The following is a 21,698-nucleotide window of genomic DNA, read 5'->3' as shown; positions in this document are numbered from 1 at the left end:
TAAGCCTTCTATCGATTTTTTTATTATGAGGACTTGAAGTTAACCTTTAATTACAAGTGAAGCAGTAGACCTATCACAAAATGAGTTTTACCAATATTTTTCTTATTTTTTCTGATTAGGCTAAGTAAAACAATTTCGTTTTAAAGTTGATATATATTTTTTATTTTAGATTGTAGTAAGGATTGTCTGGTTTTCGGCTTCTTTCCAACGAGCTGATCACTTCAAAATTATATAACTTGAAATGTATTTGTCTTGTGTTAATGAAATTTTAATAGGTTATAGGCATATATATTGGCTGTCGGAATCCCAAGTTACAGAATTTTCCGATCACCTAAAAAAATATTCTTATATTTTTCTAAAGTAACACTTTCTCAGCCCAGGGTAAATACATAACAGAAAGCGTGGATTTGCTTTGAAGGTCTCTTTTACGGTTGTAAGAATCAAGAAGCTACAATCACTGTGGTCATACAGTGTGATACGGATTTTATAAAGAGCTATATTTGAGACTGGCTCTGTGCGTGATGAGCCTTAGGAATAACAGTGGCGGAATAATGTGCTGCGTTGCCAGTCATAGGCAAACTGTTTTTCAGCAAACTGGAGGCTCGCTGCAACAGCTTATTCATTTTCACAGCCATACACGTTGTTAATTGCGAGGTCCGGAACGCACAGAACTAGTCTTGAATATCACTCTTTATAAAATCCGTATCACACTGCACAATCAGAGCGGTTGTAGATTCTTCCAACCACAAAAGAGACCTTCAAAACAAACCCACGTTTTCTGTTGTTTGTTTATTCTGTGCTGAGAAAAAGTTGGTTTAGAAAAATCATAAGAAATTTGTTGTGGGTGATTGAAAAATTCTGTAACTTAAGATTTCCGTTGCCGTTATGTGTCCTGCGATAGTACCTAACAGTTACTGCTGTGTAGTTTCTTTTCGAAACAACATCCTGTACGATCTCCCTGCTACGTCTCCCATCCAATCAAGTATTTCCTCCTACTAATCGAAAAGAGCAAGATGGCATCCTGTACGAGCAAACCAGTTTCGACTTTGCCCGATATAGCTCGATTTAGTCATAGGGTCGAGCCGCGCACGTCTGCTTTCGTGCCCCTCAAGCCGAAATCTTGCCCACACCTGCTCTAGGGTTTCCAGTCTAGGCGCTACAGTCTGGAGCCGCGCGACCGCTACGGTCGCAGGTTCGAATCCTGCCTCGGGCATGGATGTGTGTGATGTCCTTAGGTTAGTTAGGTTTAGGTAGTTCTAAGTTCTAGGGGACTGATGACCTCAGAAGTTAAGTCCCGTAGTGCTCAGAGCCATTTGGTTTCCAGTCTGACATGGAAACAGGCCCAAATGTCGAGCCATGTCGACGAATACACTGCTGGAAACACAAGAGATTTACATTTGCTTACATTACTCTCGTCCGCCTTTTTCTAGATAATTGATGTGCAGTATGAGATCCTTGTCTGTTATCCTTTTTTATTGTTGTTGTTTCTTATAATCAGTATCTTCTAGAAAACTTTTGTTCTCGGGCCCGAGGGCCAAAGCCCTCGTCCTCGCTTCGCACTTCCCCCCATAACCACGTCGCGCTGTCTGAGCGTGGGGAGGGGGGGAGAGGGGAAAACTGCGAACGTGCCACTTAATCCGAAAAAGATCTTCCACACAGATATGTCGATCGAAATATTGTAGCATTTTTGCAACCCCATTATGGAGACATGAGAATCTTTCTGAGAAAAACAATGTAGGCTCCCTGGACACTTTTAACGTAAATAGGTTTGTAATTAAAACTGGAATTACCTTGGAGGTCAGTCGGCTACATCTGCAGGTGTCCAGGGGCGCCTTCAACTGAGACGGCAAACGGTCCTGGAAGCAGCTCGAAAACAGATGTAAGATTGACAGTGTGCTCAAAACCTTTATAAAACTTATCGTTGTCATTCTTACAATGAATTGTGCAAACATCATGTTTTCTTTAATGCTGGTGAGCTTAGGCAACTGGATCGTCTTTGTCAGAATGTGTCCCTTCTACAACGCGATTTTCTTTTTAAATACATCCCCATCAAATCAGAAAGAAATGCAATGTTTTACTATGGGCAGTGTGCAGTCAAGTCCACTTGAAATGCGAATTCTGCAATCCGTTCCGGATGTTATAATTTTCGTTCCTGCATTTTTTTTTCCTTCATAAATTCGACAATAGCGAATTTAAATGGAAAAATAGTCTTGACATGCCCCTTGACGTAATTAATGCACTTTGCAGTAATATATGAAGTCTCCGTGCTCTTCATTCGTCACCACTGAAAACAGTTGCAACTGAAAATTGAATAATGGGTGCGACTTCAGAAATTTTACTATTCGTACCACCAGTTTCTTCACATACTCTGTGCCAGCAAATTTGGCATGAAGTGTGTCGTGTCGGTTATTGTGGGAGTCAGCACCGACACAAACGAGGAAGGAAAGAAGTTGCGATGGCTGGTGGCTGGAATCCAAAATGACCTGCACATAACACTTAATTAAAAGAACTCTTTACTTCTAAATAGGAAAGAAATTTAATTTAACTTCTAGTTACGAAGTGGCTTATTGTGCTTCCTGTGCCTCCTACGTGTAATTACTTTACCCACTATTACTACTCGAAGAATGCAGGCTAAGTGTCGTCTTCCTATTACACAGTACTGATGCCCTCGAAGTGTGCGACGGAACGGGGCCGACAGCGATGAGCGGCTGCTTGAGCCAGCGCTGACTAGAGATGGGCAAAACTGTTCTTTTCAGAGATTGGATCAGAACTGTTCACTCCCTGAAATGAATTAGCTCTTTTTCATGACTCACCACTCATTTACAATAGAAAATAAATGGAAGGCACATTGTCCTTTAAACTTGGTTTATTCCAGTACTACACCTGTATTTTGATCTTATTTGATCCTATTTTTAAGTAACACAGATAATGAGTAAGAATTTTGTATTGTTTATTGAAATTTTCACGATATGACAAAGTTTTTGATTATTGATTTATTTTGCACTATCGTGGTTTTTTGGGTGATCGGAAAATGTTGTAACTTGAGATTTACATTAACAATATATTTGGCTATAATGTATTAAAATTTCATTAACCTCGTACAAATTCATCGCAAGCCATATATTTTTAAAGTGAACGTTTCCTTCCGAAGACGCCTAAAATCGCAAAATCCGTACCAGAATAAGAAAAAAAAAAAAATATAAATTTGACTGTAAAACGAAAGTGCTGCATATAGCCTTACGCAGAATAAAACAAGGAAAATATTGGTGTATCACATTTTGCGATACGTTTATCGGTTCGCTCGTAATTAAAGCGTAAATTCGAGTGTCCATAATAAAAATCCTATAGTAAGAGGAGTCATCAGGAACCTAATCTAATCAGTTTGAACAAATAAAAATAAAATAAAAACAATTGATGTATACATAACATAATAATGTAATATACATAGCGGTATTACTACGAAGAACAATATCCAGTAGGCACGAACTCCGATGCAGAGGCGCTCAGTCGAGCGGGTCGAGCCGCGAGCTGTATTACTGCGTGAGCTGAGACCGCAGAGACCAGAGTGACACCTGAGTCGCTTTGCTCAACGCTCTGGCTAGAGTCGAGACGGTGGGGTGAGCGTTGAGCGGGCGAGTCCCGTGGGTGGGGGGAGCGGTGAACTCACCCGCTCCGAAACAAATCGTCCGTTCCCTTGCGAGCAGGTTGTTGCAAGTAGTTTCTATGTTATCCGCTAGGTGGCTCTCTGTCCTGTTGCTCGCATCAACTGCCCAGAGGGCAGGACGTGCGACTGAAACGATCGCCGACAGAGTGCGATGCGAAGTTAAGCTGCGCCAGACGACGCACATGTACGGCACGGCATATGTTAAACACAAAATCCAATGGGGCACTGCACAATGCAGGCAGCCAAGGTAGAAGCAGGGCAGAGGCCGGCGCTGGCTGTGTTGTGTGGCGTGCAGTGTGCTCTGACCAGCAGAGGCGCTGCTGATATGCTCCGTCTCTCTCTCTCTCTCTCTCTCTCTCTGCCGTGGGAAACGTTTGGAGCTACCGTTCTTTTTTTCTGAATCACTGATTGTTCACTCCTTTGAAAGATTCAACTCTATGAATTAGTTCAAGAGCGCATCCCCCATCTCTAGCGCTGACAGGGAACGCTGTCTTCTGGGGCTGTGGCGCTGCCCGCTCTTTCCGTTAGCGCGTGCTTCAGCGCCTTCTCGATGCCGTTTCCCGACGCTGCGCTGTTCGGTGTGCAGTCGATGTCTTACGACAGCACAAAGTGCTTCTCGATGTTCAGAACAATGAATCCCGTCTGTCAATCGGTGTAATTTTTTGCTCGTCATTGTCATATGAAAGTTTAAATTCTTTCTGCACGGTGCTGTAATCTCGTTTCGTAGCAAATAAGCAGTACGTGTCGCTTATGCGAATTGAGAATTGTCATCCTTTTTTTCTGTCATTCATTCATGTAAAAGATTGTAACGATAGATCGCTAGACTGCCTCTATTTGTGCGAACAGCCACTGGACCTGTTGACGTCCTTCGTAGCACGAACAAGTAGCGAAGGGTAAACAGTGCTGACAACACGATACTGCCTAACTCGGAGAGTTGTGCCGACTGCAAAATGCCACATTGCAGTGTTAAATGAAGTGTCACTCTGTTCCTGATACTTCCGAGAACGACCGAACAAAGCCAAGTGACAGGCCGGACCTTGTCCCACACGTGGTCTGCACACGCTGCACGCGTGGAGTTTGTTGCGCTGTCGCCGGACCTGCCCTAGAGCTTTGCATCGTACATAGATTCCAGGCGATCAGCTACACAAACATGTGTATTTTGAAACCGCCAAGTTACTTCGGGTACCAGCCTCATTGGTCCCTTTCCAGCAAAATTTGCTCATGATGCGAGGGGAGAGAGACTGTCTGTATCCATCTGTATGAGTCATTTTTCTGACCTTACCGTCGTGGTCTTTACGTCAGACATACGTGGATTAAATAGTATGTTGACTCAGTGGTGATCGTGGCCTCTCGGAATTTGGTGGTTGACGCGTTCGACGTTGCGCGCCTCCCACTGCAGTACGTTGAGCATTTGCGCGACACTGCCGTGACTGAAGAAACCCGGGAGAGCGAGTTGGCACAATAGTGATACACTCTGGGCTCTTTTTGGAGGGGAGGCGGCTCAAACTCCCATCCGACCATACAGATTTAGTTTTTCCGTAATTTCCCTAAGACTGGCGTAGTCCTTATGGAAGCACCCGCTCGAATTCCTTCCCCATCCATCCCCCAATCCTAGCTTGGGCTCCACCTCTGTAACCTTCGTTGTCGACCGACGTTAAACCGAATCGTGCAGTCCTTCTTCGTATCTTCGTTATGTCTTCCGATGATACTTAATAAGGGTTTTATACCGACTAACAATGCTCCAGAATTGGTCGAAAGTGGGTCTTTTAAGTGACCCCCTTAGGGCTTGAATTGCAGTTACTGAGGAATCTTCCACTACTTCTGAGCCTGACGTATACCTACAGCATGGCGATGTTTATATGATCGTTCCATTTTAAATCGCTCCCGACAGAAACTCCTACGTAAACACCTGAAACCTGTGATTGATTACTGGGATTTATCGCCGATCACGTATTCAAACTTCGTCAATTTAGACATGTTACATTACATTTATTCATGTTGTTGGGTGGGCTGCGAATCTTTGCTGCACTGATCATCTACAAGTTGCAAGTTGTTCCGCCGCACCCCACCCCCCACCCACCCACACACACACACACACGCGCGCGGGCGCAGCGCCCCGCCTATCAGTATCTGAGGCCCGCGACATGGCGGCTGCAGATAAGGTAGCGTTTGCGTCGAGGAGAAGTGAGTCATCGTCAGTGTCGGTCGCTGATGAAACAGCTTGTTTGTCCGGAAAAGAGGCTACTACTTACTGGCTGCGATAAAAGCAGCGCCGCGATTCCGAAAGATTAGGCTGGCGATAAGAAAATAACGACCTAATGGATGGCTGACAGGACACTTTCAGGAGTAGCAGGGTTGCTTGCAGCTGAAGACCGTAATGCAATGAAAGGTGTTTGCTAGGCCTAATTTGCAAGATAGCGAATTTGTATGTATTTTTCGGTGGCTTTCTTTGGTCTCTTATTTGCGAGTTGCGAGTTTGAGATGTAGTGAGTGTGCACACTAGAAGTGCATTGCGATGGAACAGATGTTTTTAGTTATTCTCGATCTTTGGCTTATTTTATTCCGTTCGAAGAATAAAAACGGCTGTTACGCTACATGCAACATCTGTATGCATCCGACTGACTTAATACGTTTGGAATTTCCAGAATACATACTTCGTCTACCCACTTATGTTGTCAGTTTCCCGCGGCATGTTGCAAAGCTTAAATAATTTATCGCCAGAAAAAGTGATCTAACCCGCTGTGCAAGATGGTGTGAGCTAAACAAAAGAAATCACTTCGTCTGAAATTGAGATGTTCACAAATCAAACCGTTTCCTTAGAATTGCTATCGTTTTGGTGAGATAAGGAATTTCCGTAACTCAGAAAAGTTCTTGAACCAAATATTGCGTTTTTTTGTCGCAATATCACGGAAATATTTTATTTAGTGTGTCCATTGTAAGAAAGAAAATTACTGGGAGTGGGACGTTGTATTTCTAATGGATTTTCCAGAAGTGATCAAGAGACCATTTAAATTTCTTTGTCCTTGTAACGCGTTAGCAAGACTGCGTAGGTGTGATCGATAGTGTCTGCAGAATACGAACCCCCCCCCCCTCTCTCCCCCCTCCATCCCTCCCTCCTCCTTTGCTTCCCCCTCCCCGTCCCTCCCTCTTTTATTTTTTAATTTTTTTCACCCAAACAAGGATCATAACATATATGCTATGCGTGAGATTTATTTTTCCACGTTTTGTAACGTACACAGTGACAAGTTTTTGGTGGTCTCTAATTCGGTAATTATTGACAGCATACAACGTTTGATTGTCATAATATCCTCCCCTGGTGTATTGTGTGTGCGATATCTATTACGCCGGCCGAAGTGGCCGTGCGGTTAAAGGCGCTGCAGTCTGGAACCGCAAGACCGCTACGGTCGCAGGTTCGAATCCTGCCTCGGGCATGGATGTTTGTGATGTCCTTAGGTTAGTTGGGTTTAACTAGTTCTAAGTTCTAGGGGACTAATGACCTCAGCAGTTGAGTCCCATAGTGCTCAGAGCCATTTGAACCATTTTGAGCCATATCTATTACGAATACTTGTTTTCCTCAATTATCCGGGTGACTATTTACCTTGGATTGGTTAATACATAGCGATGAAATAGTGAATAGTGAAGAGACTTTAGACGGCGCACTAAGACCGTTGGTTCACGCTATGCAATGTGTGACAGAGGGTACAAAGTGTCGCCGCACCTCCGTTCGCATCTCAGTGTCTGGAGGCCCACACACTATATTATAATGTCTCGCACGGGAATTTGCAGAACATGTATTTTACTCTCCAGCGCTCGTTAAACAAGCACGTGCGATCGCCCACTGTCTTCTTGTTCTTATGGCATTACAACTTAGTGTATGTCGTAGCGTGGTGTAAGAGTTTTTATATCCTCTATCCACGTTTTCACTGTATTTCTATCTGTCTTGTCCGAGTTGGGCTCGAGGCATAACATTTTTTTCTCATTCGTCTTTCACGAATCTTAGAATGTCAGCCCCTTGTAGAACGTTAGCATTTGTTATAGATTTCTATATGCTATTGTTACTCAGAAGTGCTACATGTATAGTATTGTAACGGGTCGTGCCGTACGCAAACACAATGATCGTTTTTCACCCAAATATATTTCAGTGAAGTTTCATCATCTGTAGGTTCCCTTTGTTTTTCTTAACAGCACGTACTGTTTACGTAGCTGTCAACAACAGTATAGGTCGTAACTGTGAAATTGATTCGCAAACAACATTTTATTATTGTTTACGAAACATTGAACTGTTGAACATGTCATGAACAGTGATACAATGTGTGCTTGCGAGTATAGTTTCGTAATTCGTGGTAGTGTGGAAGTATTAAAATTTGGAGATGACAGACAGCTACATAAACAACAGTATACGATATTAAGATAAATAATCTGAACTATCGCTCATTAGTACTCGTTATATTCAGGTTTCACAGCCGTAGGTTACGACTGGCCCGATCGTGGTCTCTTATATTTGCGGATTTATCTGTATTTTTGTAATTTCGGAGCCCAGTAACTTACGAAACCAGAGGAAGCATCCGTTACTGATTAAAATGTGTGTTTTTACCTAGGTCGATATGGAATTAAGATGTTTGTTAATATTACATGATACATACTCAAGTTCTGCACGCGTTCAAAATGGAAGCATGCTGCCGCTAATTTATTCAGGTTATTTCCCTTCCTGGCTAACATAATGTACTTGATATACATTTCAGTTCTAGCGTGGCCACAATGTTTCACTAGTAATTGGCACGTCATTCGTAGACAGACATAGTTGCGTAGTCTCTGTGTCTGTATAAGGAGATATTTGAGGTTGGGATACAGTTGCGTCCAGAGTGAGATTGAAAAGTGCCGGATATCGGTGCTCACGTCGGACTTACGGAAGAAGTGGAGAAGCGGAGGAAGCCGTCTAGCAGGAGAGAGGAAGCCGTCGAGCAGGAGAGCCGCCTGCGGAGGAGTAAGACAAACTTACCGTAGGCGACCGAAATGCGACAGACAGACAGACAGATTGAGGACAAGGCAGCAGACCGGGACAAGGGCAAACAACCTAGACAACGAGGTGCTACGCAAAGCCGGTGCCCCAACGACGACGATGACGACGAGACCGAGAGCAAATCCGGGATGCGTTCAGGGAGAGTAACGGCGTGACGAGGAGATAGTTATCAAACAGCCGTAGTGCAGCCTGGGGAGATTCGAGAGTATGAAGCGCGAAGTGTGAACCGACTGGCTGTGTGATGGGCGTGAAACGCTATCAGCCGCCGTAATCACGTGGCGAGCGAGTCCGTCTGTCCTGGCGGGCATTCGACCTCCGTGGCGCACGAAACCGGAAAAAGTATTGTAGAAATGGCTTCCCGTTACCTCATTCCTATTTTGGTGTAAGTCCAATAAATTTTTTACATTAATTTCCTCACAACTTTGTTTGTCCACTCGTTGCGGCTCAAATCGTTCCGGAACGAGAACAGTTCGTAGCTGCCGGACGTGATTCATTGCAGTTATTGCTCGCGATGGGTGTTTCCACCTACCGAAAGTGTCCGAAACGTGAAGGATAACAATTTTACAGGCTGTCGAGAATCCTAAACTGGCTGTTTTTTTTGTAAGGCACGAACGGTCGGAAATGGATTTAGGTTGTTCACATGGGGCACATGTTTGTCGTCTGACCCACCGACGTTTTTGTCTCGGCAGTGGACATAAGCTTACGAGATAGTGGGTCGTTCGAGCCAGAGACAGGTGGGAAGACTCTTGACAAAATTACAATGAGAACATGGGGCTGTATCGTGTCGGAGGAGAATCATCAGCTAGCACTAGTCACTGAGTTTACGGGACACTGTTGGAGCGGCAAAGACAGCCTTATCAATAAAGTGTGCAAACAGTGGTGGCAAATTATTTTGATACCAGAGTTCAGTTACGTCAGTGGATTAAGTTGCAATGCATTGATACCGGCGACCGTCACTTGTGCAATTGTTGGTTCAAATGGCTCTGAGCACTATGGGACTTAACATATCAGGTCATCAGTCCCCTAGAACTTAGAACTACTTAAACCTAACTAACCTAAGGACATCACACACACATCCATGCCCGAGGGCGGATTCGTACCTGCGACGGTAACAGTCGCGCGGTTCCGCACTGAAGCGCCTAGAACCGCTCGGCCACCGCGGCCGGCGTGTAATTGTTACAAGCTTATGTTGTTGTAAGTAGTTTACTTTTAAATGAGAAACTAATGGTCGGAGATGAATATTTAGGTTTCTATCGGCATTCTCAGGTTAGAATAATCTTCCATTTGTACAGTTATGACGTCAAAATTTAGGACATTGTAAAGGTCACTTGCGTGACTACATCGAGAATCGATTTCCTCCATTTGGGAAGAACTTTGTAAAGAGTAAAAGAGAAATGCTGACACCAATAATCTTACAATTCGTGAAAAAGAAGGTAGCCTATGTTTGTCCGTTACCTTTATACGAGCACATATGCTCGAATTTCCCTTATTTGATGCTCACCTCACTCTGTTATTCAGTGCCACCGTTCGCAGGTTCTTGGAAATATTCATACATTTCTTTTATGTGTCAAGATTAGGGCCTTCAAGCCATTTCTTACGTCCGTCCAGACACCCTTAGAGCGTTAAAAAATACTGTTCAGTTTACATGAATTTTAGATAATAGTAGAAATAATAGTAATAATCCTCCGATATTAATATTATGTTAACTAATCATCTGAAAACATAAAGTTCCTGTCGATGGGAATAATGAACGGTAGCAGTGCTGAAGCAAGAGGTCCACTGGTATGAGGGAGTGGTGTTAGGGATAACGAAAGCCCGTTGATTATTGACAGTCTGAAAACTTTATTAGTTCGCTGCTGCAGAGAAGGAAGACATCTGATTTATGCTGAGGGAAGCTACACCGATAACAAGTGCTAAAATTTCAACCACTTTTTGTGTGCGGAGTGGTTCTGGCTCAGACACAGTTACTGGAATGTTTGGCACAGAGGTGAATGTCTGAAGTTGAGGGGGAAAAGTTTTGTGGTGTGCATAGCTATAGCCAAGATGGAGGACACGTCTTATCAGATCTGGAATTGCAGTTAGGGAATAATTATTTGAACTGCGAGGAGTATTGTGGACATACGTGACGAAGAACCCAATGAAGAAAACCAAGCGTTTCAAAAGTTACATCGCACATCCGATCGCATACACCCTAACTGTGCTTGGGAACGATTGACCTGATAAAACAGCGGATTGTCAAACATATTCGCAAGCATTCGTGGCTAATTAGAATTGTGTAAATTTTCTTATTTTTTGGACTAAATCGCAGTTGTAAAGAGTCGCCAAGAATAAAGAGTTTTTCTTTTTTGATGCAGAAATATTCTTGTAAGTGTGTGGGTTACATGTGGATAAGAATAATATTCCCTTTGTGCTGTGATTTTGGTCATTCCGGTGTATACGGTGTTCCAGAGTTACTTCGGAAGTTTTCAAGCGAACTAGGTATCATCAAAGGTGAGTAACTTTTTCACGAAAGCATTCGCCTTTCAGCTTTCGGTGCGATATGATGAGCATCTTTGTAGTTTTTAAGAACCAGGTTGTGCCGAATCAAATCTGATAATTATGGCAAAAGTAGTGTTGTTAGGTTTGGCGCTTAGAAACGGTTGGATGCCATCAGCAAATAGGTAATAGTTTTAAGAAAGTGTCATACATATCAAATGTAATTGGTATACAGGGATAAAAGTAACGAACCAAGGACTGACTCGTAGAGGACTCCTGATAGTATGTGTTTCCATGACGACTTCTCCAACACATACGCGAATCGTCGATATTTTGGTGTTTTGAGGTATCTAAAGGTTTTCGGAAAATACTACAACTACTAGATTTTCGTAATGGTATAATTTTTATTTTCCGACTACCGATTACAAATGGCATGGCGACTCATCGTAAGATGGTACTGTTTTCAGTAATAGTTCATAGTATTCTGGAGGTCTTTGTGTGGGGTTATTTGATTTCTGAGGTTTACGCTTGAGGCACAAAACATTTTAGAAAACGCTCTCTGTGTTCGGCAATTTCCTTAATTACGCGATATTACACAGGCTTTGCCGCAGCTAACAACTTACACGTGCTTTACAGAGGATATAGACAAAGGGAAAATAAGAAGTGTACCAGCACGAAAGGTGACTGTTTGCGGACATTACTGAAAACCTATACCGCAGACGGAGTGTTCCACAACCTTAATGGAACAAAGTATTACGCTATCCGGCGAACTTAAACATTTGTTGAGAGAGTTAAGTAGTGATGTAGTTGTAACGCAGTTGGTATATCCGGAAGCTTAATAGGTATTTGTCGTGGATGTTGCAAGCTCGAAGGTGCTTTCTTAGCAGTTCGCGACCATTGTACTCAGAGGCCAGAGCTACTTACTGGAAGTAAAAAGTCGATATGTCTATAGTGGTACGATTTGGACATCATTCTCGGGTACGTGGATTATACGTAATTTCGACTCGGTAGGCTATGCGGTGCTAACGAAAGAGCGGCAGTGGCGATGCGAGGCGGCGCTGGCAGGTGGCTGGCTGGCGTGCCAAGCCGGGCCGCTTCCCAGAAGCCTATCCGCAGCGCAGCGCACGGCAGCCAACCTAGCCGACCGGAGGCCGCGGGCCGCGGCACGTCACTCGTGCTCTGGCCTAGCCACTGTCTCACTACTGGCGCGGGTCAACACGATTTATCCGAGTATGTGTAACGGCGCAATGCTTTGTGAACCGGCGAGGCGCTTCAGTGGCAAACACCAGTGCGTCGCGAATGCACTCGCGGTCTCGTTGTGCGAACTGCGGTGGTCCGCGTGGCATTGACGCCCGGGGTGAAGGCCGACCGGGGCGGCGCGTCAAGGCCAGGCCAGGGGAACAGCTGCTCACGTACCACGGCGGCAATTACTGCCACTGCAAAGGACCTCATCTTCGGAAAAAGTCACATTTGTCCGTTTACATGGTTGGACATCCTCAGATCTGAAAGTAAAGATAAAAACACTTTAAATAACGTGACACAAAATTCGTCTAGTTCAAATGGTTCAAATGGCTCTGAGCACTATGGGACTTAAACAGCTGAGGTCATCAGTTCCCTAGAACATAGAATTACTTAAACCTAACTAACATGAATCACACACATCCATGCCCGAGACAGGATTCGAACTTGAGACCGTAGCGTTTGCGTGGTTCCAGACTGAAGCGCCTAGAACCGTTCGTTTAGTGCTATAAAAGAAGAAGATAATACCATTCTTACGCCAGTGTGATGAACAACCGAACCTTGAAACGAGCTGCTATACTCTGTACCAAATCCGAAAATAAAAGTAAAAAAATTTACTACCACCGTCTGGCAGTCTTTAAAAAAGTGTGCTAAACTGTTTCTTTAAATTGAAGAGTGTAAACATTTCCGCAGGAACTACACGTTACTTCTTTTATCGTTGTTGTTTTACTTGTTGTGGTCTTCGTTTGGAAGATACTGTCTCCTGTGCAAGCCTCGCTCCTCATCTCCGAATAACTGCTACGACCTACGACCCTTGGTCTCCTTCTGCAATTTGAACCCCCCCCCCCCCCCCACACACACACACACTTCCTTCCAATACCAAATTGACCCTTCCACGGTACCTTGCTTTACTCAAGTTGAACCATAAGTATCTTTTCTCCTCGATCCAGTATCTACTCATCATTTGTACGATCAGTATTCTTCTATAGCATCCAGTTTCTCTTCTATACAAGGCTGCACTCCAGATGAATTCCCTTCAGAAACGCTTCCTAACACGTTAATTTATATTCGATGTTAACAAATTCATCTTTTTCGTAAATGCTTTTTGCCGTAGCCATTCTGCGTTTTCTACTTCGGTCGTCATCAGTTATTTGTTATCCAGATAAGAAAACTCGTGTACTATTTTTAATGTCTCATCTAATTCCTTCAGCATCGCATGATTTAATTCCATTGTCCTTGTTTTACTTTTGTTGATGCCCATCTCACGACCTGTTTTCAAGACTATCCATTCCGTTCAACTACTCTTCTGTCTCCTTTGCTGTTTATGAAAGAACTACATTGCCTTCTCCCTGATCTTTAAATTCTCCTTGGTTTCCTTTACTGCTTGCTCATTGAACGTGGAGGGTGCGTCGCAGTGCTTCCCTGCTCCCTTCTCGACTACTGCTACCCTTCATGTCCGACTCTCGCAGTCTGGTTTCATGTATTTTATCCCTGCTACCTTTATAGTTTGGAAGGTGCAGTACAGGTAAAATTTTCAAAAGCTTTCTCTATGTCTGCCAACGCTATAAACTTAGATTACCCTTTCTTCAACCTATATTCTAAGATAATTCGGGCGGTCAGTGTTGGCTCACGTGTTCCTACAATTCTTTGGAACTCAAAACTGATCTTCCCTGATGGCCACTTCAACGTTTTTCCATTCTTTCGTAAATAATTTGTGACAGTACTTTGTTATTTCGGTAATATTCACGCCTGTCAGTACCTACTCTCTTTGGAATAGAAATTATTAATATTTGGATCTGAGCACTATGGGACTTAACTTCTGAGGTCATCAGTGCCCTAGAACTTAGAACTACTTAAACCTAACTAACCTAAGGACATCACACACATCCATGCCCGAGGCAGGATTCGAACCTGCGACCGTAGCAGTCGCGCGGTTCCAGACTGTAGCGCCTAGAACCGCTCGGCTATTCCGGCCGGCTATTAATATTTCACTTAAGTCTCAGGGTATCGCACCTATCTCACATTTTGCACGCCAGGTGGTATAATTTTGTAAGAGCTGGCTATCTCAAAGATCTCAAATTGTTTTGAGGGAATGTCGTCTACCCAGGGGCGTTGTTTCGACTTAGATCTTTGTTTTGGGGTTTAACTTTGCCTTACACGTGGAAGGCAGATTCAAAACTGACCAACACTGCATTGATGTAGTCACTCTTTTCGTCTATACAGCAATGTCACATCGTCTGCGGTGATACAGGTACTCAGGCTTAGTGAAGTTTGTACACACCTGACCGGAGACGTTGGTACACAGTGTCGTGCAGAAGCTCTCTACTAGCTCGTCTAATGGATTCTAGCTAATTCTTGGCGCACACCTTCCACGGTCTATTTATTCACATCCGTTTTAGCATTCGAAATGAATCTTCCAATTTCTCGAAGAGTTGTGGATCCAAGTTCCATGCTGGCCGGGGTGGCCGAGCGGTTCTAGGCGCTACAGTCTGGAACCGCGCGACCGCTACGGTCGCAGGTTCGAATCCTGCCTTGGGCATGGATGTGACTGATGTCCTTAGGTTAGTTAGGTTTAAGTAGTTCTAAGTTCTAGGGGACTGATGACCTCAGAAGTTAAGTCCCATAGTGCTCAGAGCCATTTGAACCAAGTTCCATTCTCCTCTTGCACGCTGGTCAACACGTGTTACGGGTTTTGACTGTGCTACCTGTAGCATACGCTGCACCTCTCGTTGCGGCGTCTACCATGTTGACTGACTGCCAGGAGTACGCCTGTCTGCTGCACAGTAAACATTTGTCCACATGCGCCATATGTCAGCACTGTTCGTGAAAATCACATCTTGGAGACTGACTCTGTCGATTGCGTATTTACCCGGCAACATAAAATGTTGAGTTCTTTCGTTATAAGCATTTATTCGTGTATAGCTCGAATATCATGTATGTACGTCAAATACAGTTATCTGCGTGTCTTGTGTGTCTATTAGACTACAGCGGAAGATGTCTGTCTATCGAGTAAGTTAAGCTTCATGCTTCGGTGATACATTTGTGCGGAGAATACTGCTCATGGTATTCCCTTTATGCCAAAGTCATTTATGTTTTGCACAATTCTTTGACTCAGTAAGAATTGGTTGACAAAAATAAAACAATATTACCACATACATGATGTATAATTTACTGTGATTCCGGTTCTGTAATAAGTGAGAGCTTACGAAAGCACAGCAATAAGAAACAGTAGAGGCGAAAAACTTTTCATCTGGTCCCTTAAATAAACCTTGCTGCTGGAGAAGAGTGGTTTGTGTCGTAATAAATGGTCTGTTTTAATTAGTTTGTTTTAAATTTCGTGAACGAGAATTTCTCGACAATTATAGCGTTTTTCCTTACAAGGAACGATGTTTTCCAACCCCGTCGCGCGGGGGTAGCCGCACAGTCTTGGGTGCCTTACCACGGTATGCGCGCCTCTCTCCGTCGGAGGTTCGAGTCCTCCCTCAGGCTTCGGTGTGTGTGTGTGTGTGTGTGTGTGTGTGTGTGTGTGTGTGTGTGCGCGCCGAGGGACCGATGACCTCAGCAGTTTGGTCCCATAGAAACTTACCACAGATTTCCAAATTTTCCAACCTGTTATTGTTTGCCGTTTCTCGCTGCTGTTTGAGAATTAGAAATTATCAGTTTAAAGCTACTTACGACAACACTAGGCATTGGAGACCGCTGCCGTAACAGGAATTACAGAATCTGTCGCCGTCGTCGTTAATAAATGAAGTGGCAGCAGTACGAAAATTAAGGTTTATCTTATTCATGAAAAATATTTTTTTCGAGGAGTTTTGCTTGTATTTATTGTTGAGGTTCCGAGACGTTCTGTCTGAAGCTAGTGCTCTACCTTGACAATGCCTGGGGCCAGCTGAGCTGGCTTCTTTAGTACAAACTGCTGAAACGGGGCAGCGCGACGGGCTGGCAAGTTGACCGCAGCCTCCCGGTACAGTGCGCCAGGTGTGTGTGTGTGTGTGTGTGTGTGTGTGTGTGTGTGTGTGTGTGTGTGTCACGGAGACTCGCTACGACGCAGATATAAGATATCATCGGCGCTTAGGGGGGAGAAAAAATAAGACAGGACAATGAGCTCTTCTGGTTATGACTGCGAAGACAAATTTTTGCTAACTCACATCTCGCGAATATCTACGAGGCTTATCACACAGGTGTCCACCTCAATAGCCGACTGGACAGCGCGCTGACTTGTGGGGGGGGGGGGGGGGGCGCTTCGATTCCCGGCTGGGTTGGAGATTATCTCCGCCCAGGGACTCGATGTTTGCGTCGTCTTCACCATCAATCATTTCATCCTCACTGACGCGCAAGTCGCCGACATGGACACCAGGCCATCAGGTCTACCCGCCGGGAGGCCCTTGCTATACGACATTTCACTTCATCACGTAGATAATCTGAAAATTCTGCGCTTCTGCATCTACAGGTTATATATCCCGCTTGACTTAATAAAGTGTTTGAAGGCACTATTATTGTGTTACGGTTTGTTGCTCTTCTCTTCACGGATGGGCGTGAGAGCGGTGACTGTCCGCAGGCGTCTTCGCGAGCTGTTACTTACCTAATTTTCAAAAATGGTTCGAATGGCTCTGAGGACTATGGGACTTAACATCTGAGGTCATCAGTCACTTAGAACTACTTAAACCTAACTAACCTAAGGTTATCACACACATCCAAGCCCGAGGAAGGATTTGAAGCTGCGGTCGTAGCGGTCGCGCGGTTCCAGACAGAAGCGCCTAGAACTGCTCGGCCACATCTGGCGGGCATCTAATCGGCCACCTAATTTTATCGCCACGGTCTCTACGCAGAGAATGAAGAAGATTCGTAATAGCCGCTCCAATACCAGTTCGTAGTGTTTTCTTAGCAGAAAATGCTGTCTGGTGTGCGGTGTTGCAGTGTAAGAATCCTGGACCCATTTGTATACTGGCCCAGATGCACTTAGGACGTGGAGCAACGTTCAAGCACTGCTGAGTGCCAAGCCGATTGGCAGAGGGACTAGCCAGTTGCAGAAGTCACGTCGGCAAACAGTGATGCGCTACTGTTACTTCTAAAGTTTAAGTTTTCCTTTGTGCACTGCTCTGCAAGCAGGCGACACTGGTATCACCACTGTGAAGTGTTAAATGACGCATTCATTTCCTCAGGCTTATTTCTAACTCGTCCCGATTATTTATTCTCGGCTGAAGCCTATACGCCACCGGCAACATTCCGAGCAACGGGGCGGACTGTGGTGCGGCGGTTGGAGCCTGCGGGGTTATAAGTTCCCGCACGATTAATGTCTTCCGAACAGACCTCGGTAGAGTGGTCGCACCGAGAGTATAATACGTGTCTGACCACCGTTGCCCTTAAACACGTTTCTTTCGCTGTACAAGTAAATTACGTCCAGTGATTGGCGGCGGCTGTATAAGCATTGTTTGAAGGCATTACAGGACAGTTGAATTTTCACTGGATTACTGGGACGAAGCTGTTCAGTCAGAGCGTAAATCCTAGTTGTGGACTGGAAGGAGTTTGACTTTTTTTTTTCAAAATGGGACTTTTCTAGCCGAAGTTCCTTTTGGAAGACTGAGAAAATTTGGCGCGATTTATAACTCCTGTACTTTGTAGACTATCCCAACCTGCACAGACTTTTCACTCCATAAATTCACGTACATGTCACTTGGACATTTCACGCTCACCAGTTAGCGTTATTAGGACATATCGAAAGTTGACGAATGGTAAAGGAACTGGTAGTGTATGAAACGGTTGACGACCGCGCCTCAAGAAAATCCGTGCAGGGCAAGCGGCAGCAGTGCGACGCGTCGTGTATTCTGTCGTCCGCGGCAACGGACTACAAGCTCGCGTTCGACGACACCGTCTGCCCGGACCGCATTGTTTACGCCTTGATGGGGCCGTCGTAATCGGGCCTCGGAACAACGCAAAGCAATTCCTGCGTTATCAATTGCGACTCCCTTACATCGTATCAGTGGGCGTGTCCGGGATGCTTCGTGTTCGCGAGAACACCTGCTCCACGTATGTATCGCGGTAACTGGTGGAGAGAGAATATTGCTGCGAAAATCTCCATCGGCGTCTGCGTCGGAGCTGTGATCCCTGCAAAACACAGTGTGAAAGCTGCGGACTGCCCCACTATTATTGCTGACCTCTAGCACACCTCGACCATCGTAGAATATGCCAACGGACAACAGCAGCTATAGCATCGTATCAAGAGCTTCGAGGAGTTTGAAACAGATGTCCTGTCGATAAGTACCGTGCACCTGAACGCCATCGACCGAACCTGAGATTTCATTTTGCGATGTGTGTAGAGATCTGATACCAGCAGCCTTTGTCGACGTCTCGAGTTTTTGTGGAGTTGGCAGCTGCTGAACCTACCATATTAGTTCAGCACACGTACGTTGTCGTAACCTGGTCGGTGACTGGTGTCATTTCTTCCCCTTTTGCTGCAAGATCGACAAATAATTCATACTTCTGCGCCTGATATTTTTTCAGACGAATCCTACAAATTTTCATCTCCAGTTCGACACATGTGTGATCAGTAAAAGAACACTGGTGTGGTAAAATGGTGAAAGAATGGTCTGTGGTTGCATACTTTTGAAACGTTTATCAGAAACGTCCGGTGCGCGTTCAGTATAGGAACTACTAAAATCTTGTTATGTGACAGAGATTTTGTAACGGTGCAAGGTATACAGTTTAACATTTCAGATTTATCTTATTGTGCTCGGTTTATTACAGTGGCACGTAAAGTGCCCTCCGCCACACACCGTTGGGTGGCTTGCGGAGTATCAATGTAGATGTAGATGTAGATGTAGAAATTAACATTTTCGAGAGATAAAACTACCCTGAGACGTGTCCTCTTCATTATGAAAGGTTGTATATAAACACATGCAATCCCTACAGTGAAATCAAAACCCTTTGCCTACTCTCTAATGGAACAGGATAGTTGAGAACGTAAACTGAAAATCTTTGTTGCCCTATACGCTTTGCCTTCGCCATATGAAGTATCACAGTGGAACGCATTGATGCCATAAAGCATTTCACTGATCTTTTTGAGCAGTAAAAACGTAACGGCAGATATTTTATAGCTAAGCCATTTGAACTTTGACGGCAGATTTCCTCTACCTACGCCATCTGAACAGCGCCACAGGACTCTAACTGTTTAGGAAAAGACAGAATAGGTTTGCCTCAGAGTAGTTAGCACTAAAATGAGTGAAATAGTTCGTCGCGAATACACTGATGACCCCCTCTTTTCTTCCATTAAGCGATTATTGCAGTTGTAAGATGTGTTGTAGGATGAAGCGCCTAACAGCAGGAGACGATGCCGAAAGTAACTGCGAACTGGAATTTTAAAAAAATGGATCCTTAAGTACAGTCTAGGACAGAAAAAAGACACACCACGAAGAGAGAGATTATCTGAATGGGACGGAAATAGGTAGATGTGACGTATATCTACAGACAAACGAGTTATTACAATTCCAGAAAATGGGACGATTCGTTTAAGAAAGAGAGCTTAAGAAATTAAGCAAGGCAGTAACGTGTTGGTGCGCCTTATGCGAGCTGTTATTCTGCTTGGAATTGATTGACAGAGTTGTCGGGCAGAATTTGGCACGATATCCCTCAGGAGACGCGATGGATCGCAAAAATACCGATGTGGTTGGAGGTCCCTGCCCTTAATGATCCACACGTTCTCAGTTGGGGAGAGATCCGGCGACATTGCTGGCAAAGGTAGGATTTGGCAAGCACGTAGAAACTCTGGACGTGTGCAGGCGTGCATTATCTTGCTGAATGTAAGCCCAGGATGGCTTGCCATGAAGGGCCACAAAACGGCGTAGAATATCGTCGATGTAACGCTACGCTGGATGGGGCGCGCGAATGACCACCACACGGGTCCTGCTGTAAAAAGAAGTAGCACCCCAGATTATCACTCCCGGCTGTGGTGCCATATGCCGAGTAACAGTCAGGCTGGTATTCCACCGCTGTCTGGGGCGTCTCCAAACTCGTCTTTGTTGGTTATCGGGACTCATTTCGAATCGGGACACATCAAAGAAGACAATTCTGCTCCAGTCAACGTGATTCCAGGGCGAATGTGCCCGAGGCCACTGCAAACGGTGTTGTTGATGTACAGAGGTGAACGGTAGTCGGCGCAAGGGGCGGCGTGAACTCAGCCCTGTTTCTACACACACACACAGACACACACACACACACACACACACACACACACACACACACACACGCGCGCGCGCGCGCTTTCTCGTTCCGGTATAGATGTCAGGTAAACCTGGTCAGGTGAACTGGAGTGTGCGTGCGTACGAAGCTCTGCAGCTAAACAAGATTGTACAGTCGACTGGAGAACAGAAACTCACCTCTTCTGTGCGCGTGTGCAGATATCCACACGAAAGCGTGTGCGCGACTCGCTTCTGGTGTTTGCGATTCGTCTTCGTGTCAGCGCGTCACATGTGCTAAGTGAGCTCTGTTAGTCTTGTGCTAATTTGTAGTGTCATTTGTCTTAGAGATTGTGTTAGTTTGTTAACATAGAAAATCGTTACAAGAACACCACTAATTAATAAGTCATTGAATTTCATGAAGCGGGAAGTTGTTCGTGGAACTAAAAAAACCGAGACACAAGACAGTCGCGGGGCGCGAGAATATGCTTGCAAGAAATAAGCGGAGGAAACAACTCAAGTCAGAGTGACTCTGACAAGGACCACGTCGTTAGGAAAGGAAGGCAGTCATCACATACTAACCTGCAGTGAAATCACATCTCCATACGACGTTCTGGAGCCGTCGTTGTGGTAATGTTATCTGTTCGATTTTTTTGGAGTAAAGATGTTACCGAGACTAATGGACTCACGTTTGAAGATCCAATTCCGGAGATGTGAGTGTCCTCAGAATGAAGTTTCACTCCACTGTGAAGTGAAGTGTGTGTTGATTTGACACATTCTGGCAGATTAAAACTGCTCGTCGAACCGGGATCTTTGCCTTTCGCAGGCAAATGGTCAACCGACTGAGGCTTGGCTGGATAGATCAGTCGGTAGAGCACTTGCCTGCGGGAAGCGAAGATTCCGGGTTCGAGTCCCGATCCGCCACCCAGTTTTAAACTGTCAAGAAGTTTCAGATGTGAGTGTTGCTGTCAATTTCTTATGAGTGGATAACGATTTTAACAGTTTTCTGTTTTTGATCGGCTTTCACAAGTGAAAATAACTTCAGTTACGAAGTCTCATCCATAGGTAGGAAATTATTATAATCCTTTGTCTCAGCGGTGTGCTCTTTTAACTGGTTGATGTAGCTGTA

General features: G+C 44.7%; 1 protein-coding gene across 1 annotated transcript in view; it reads left to right on the top strand.

Moving 5' to 3' along the window:
- The window catches only part of LOC126475254 (histone deacetylase 5), a 454,388-nt gene that overhangs the window by 228,529 nt on the left and 204,161 nt on the right, over positions 1-21,698 (top strand). The gene's annotated exons all lie outside the window — the stretch shown is intronic.

This window comes from Schistocerca serialis, chromosome 4, assembly GCF_023864345.2.
Source record: "Schistocerca serialis cubense isolate TAMUIC-IGC-003099 chromosome 4, iqSchSeri2.2, whole genome shotgun sequence".
Classification (NCBI taxonomy): domain Eukaryota; kingdom Metazoa; phylum Arthropoda; class Insecta; order Orthoptera; family Acrididae; genus Schistocerca; species Schistocerca serialis.
The sequence above is the reverse complement of the archived record's forward strand: the minus strand, read 5'-3'. Positions and strand labels throughout refer to the sequence as shown.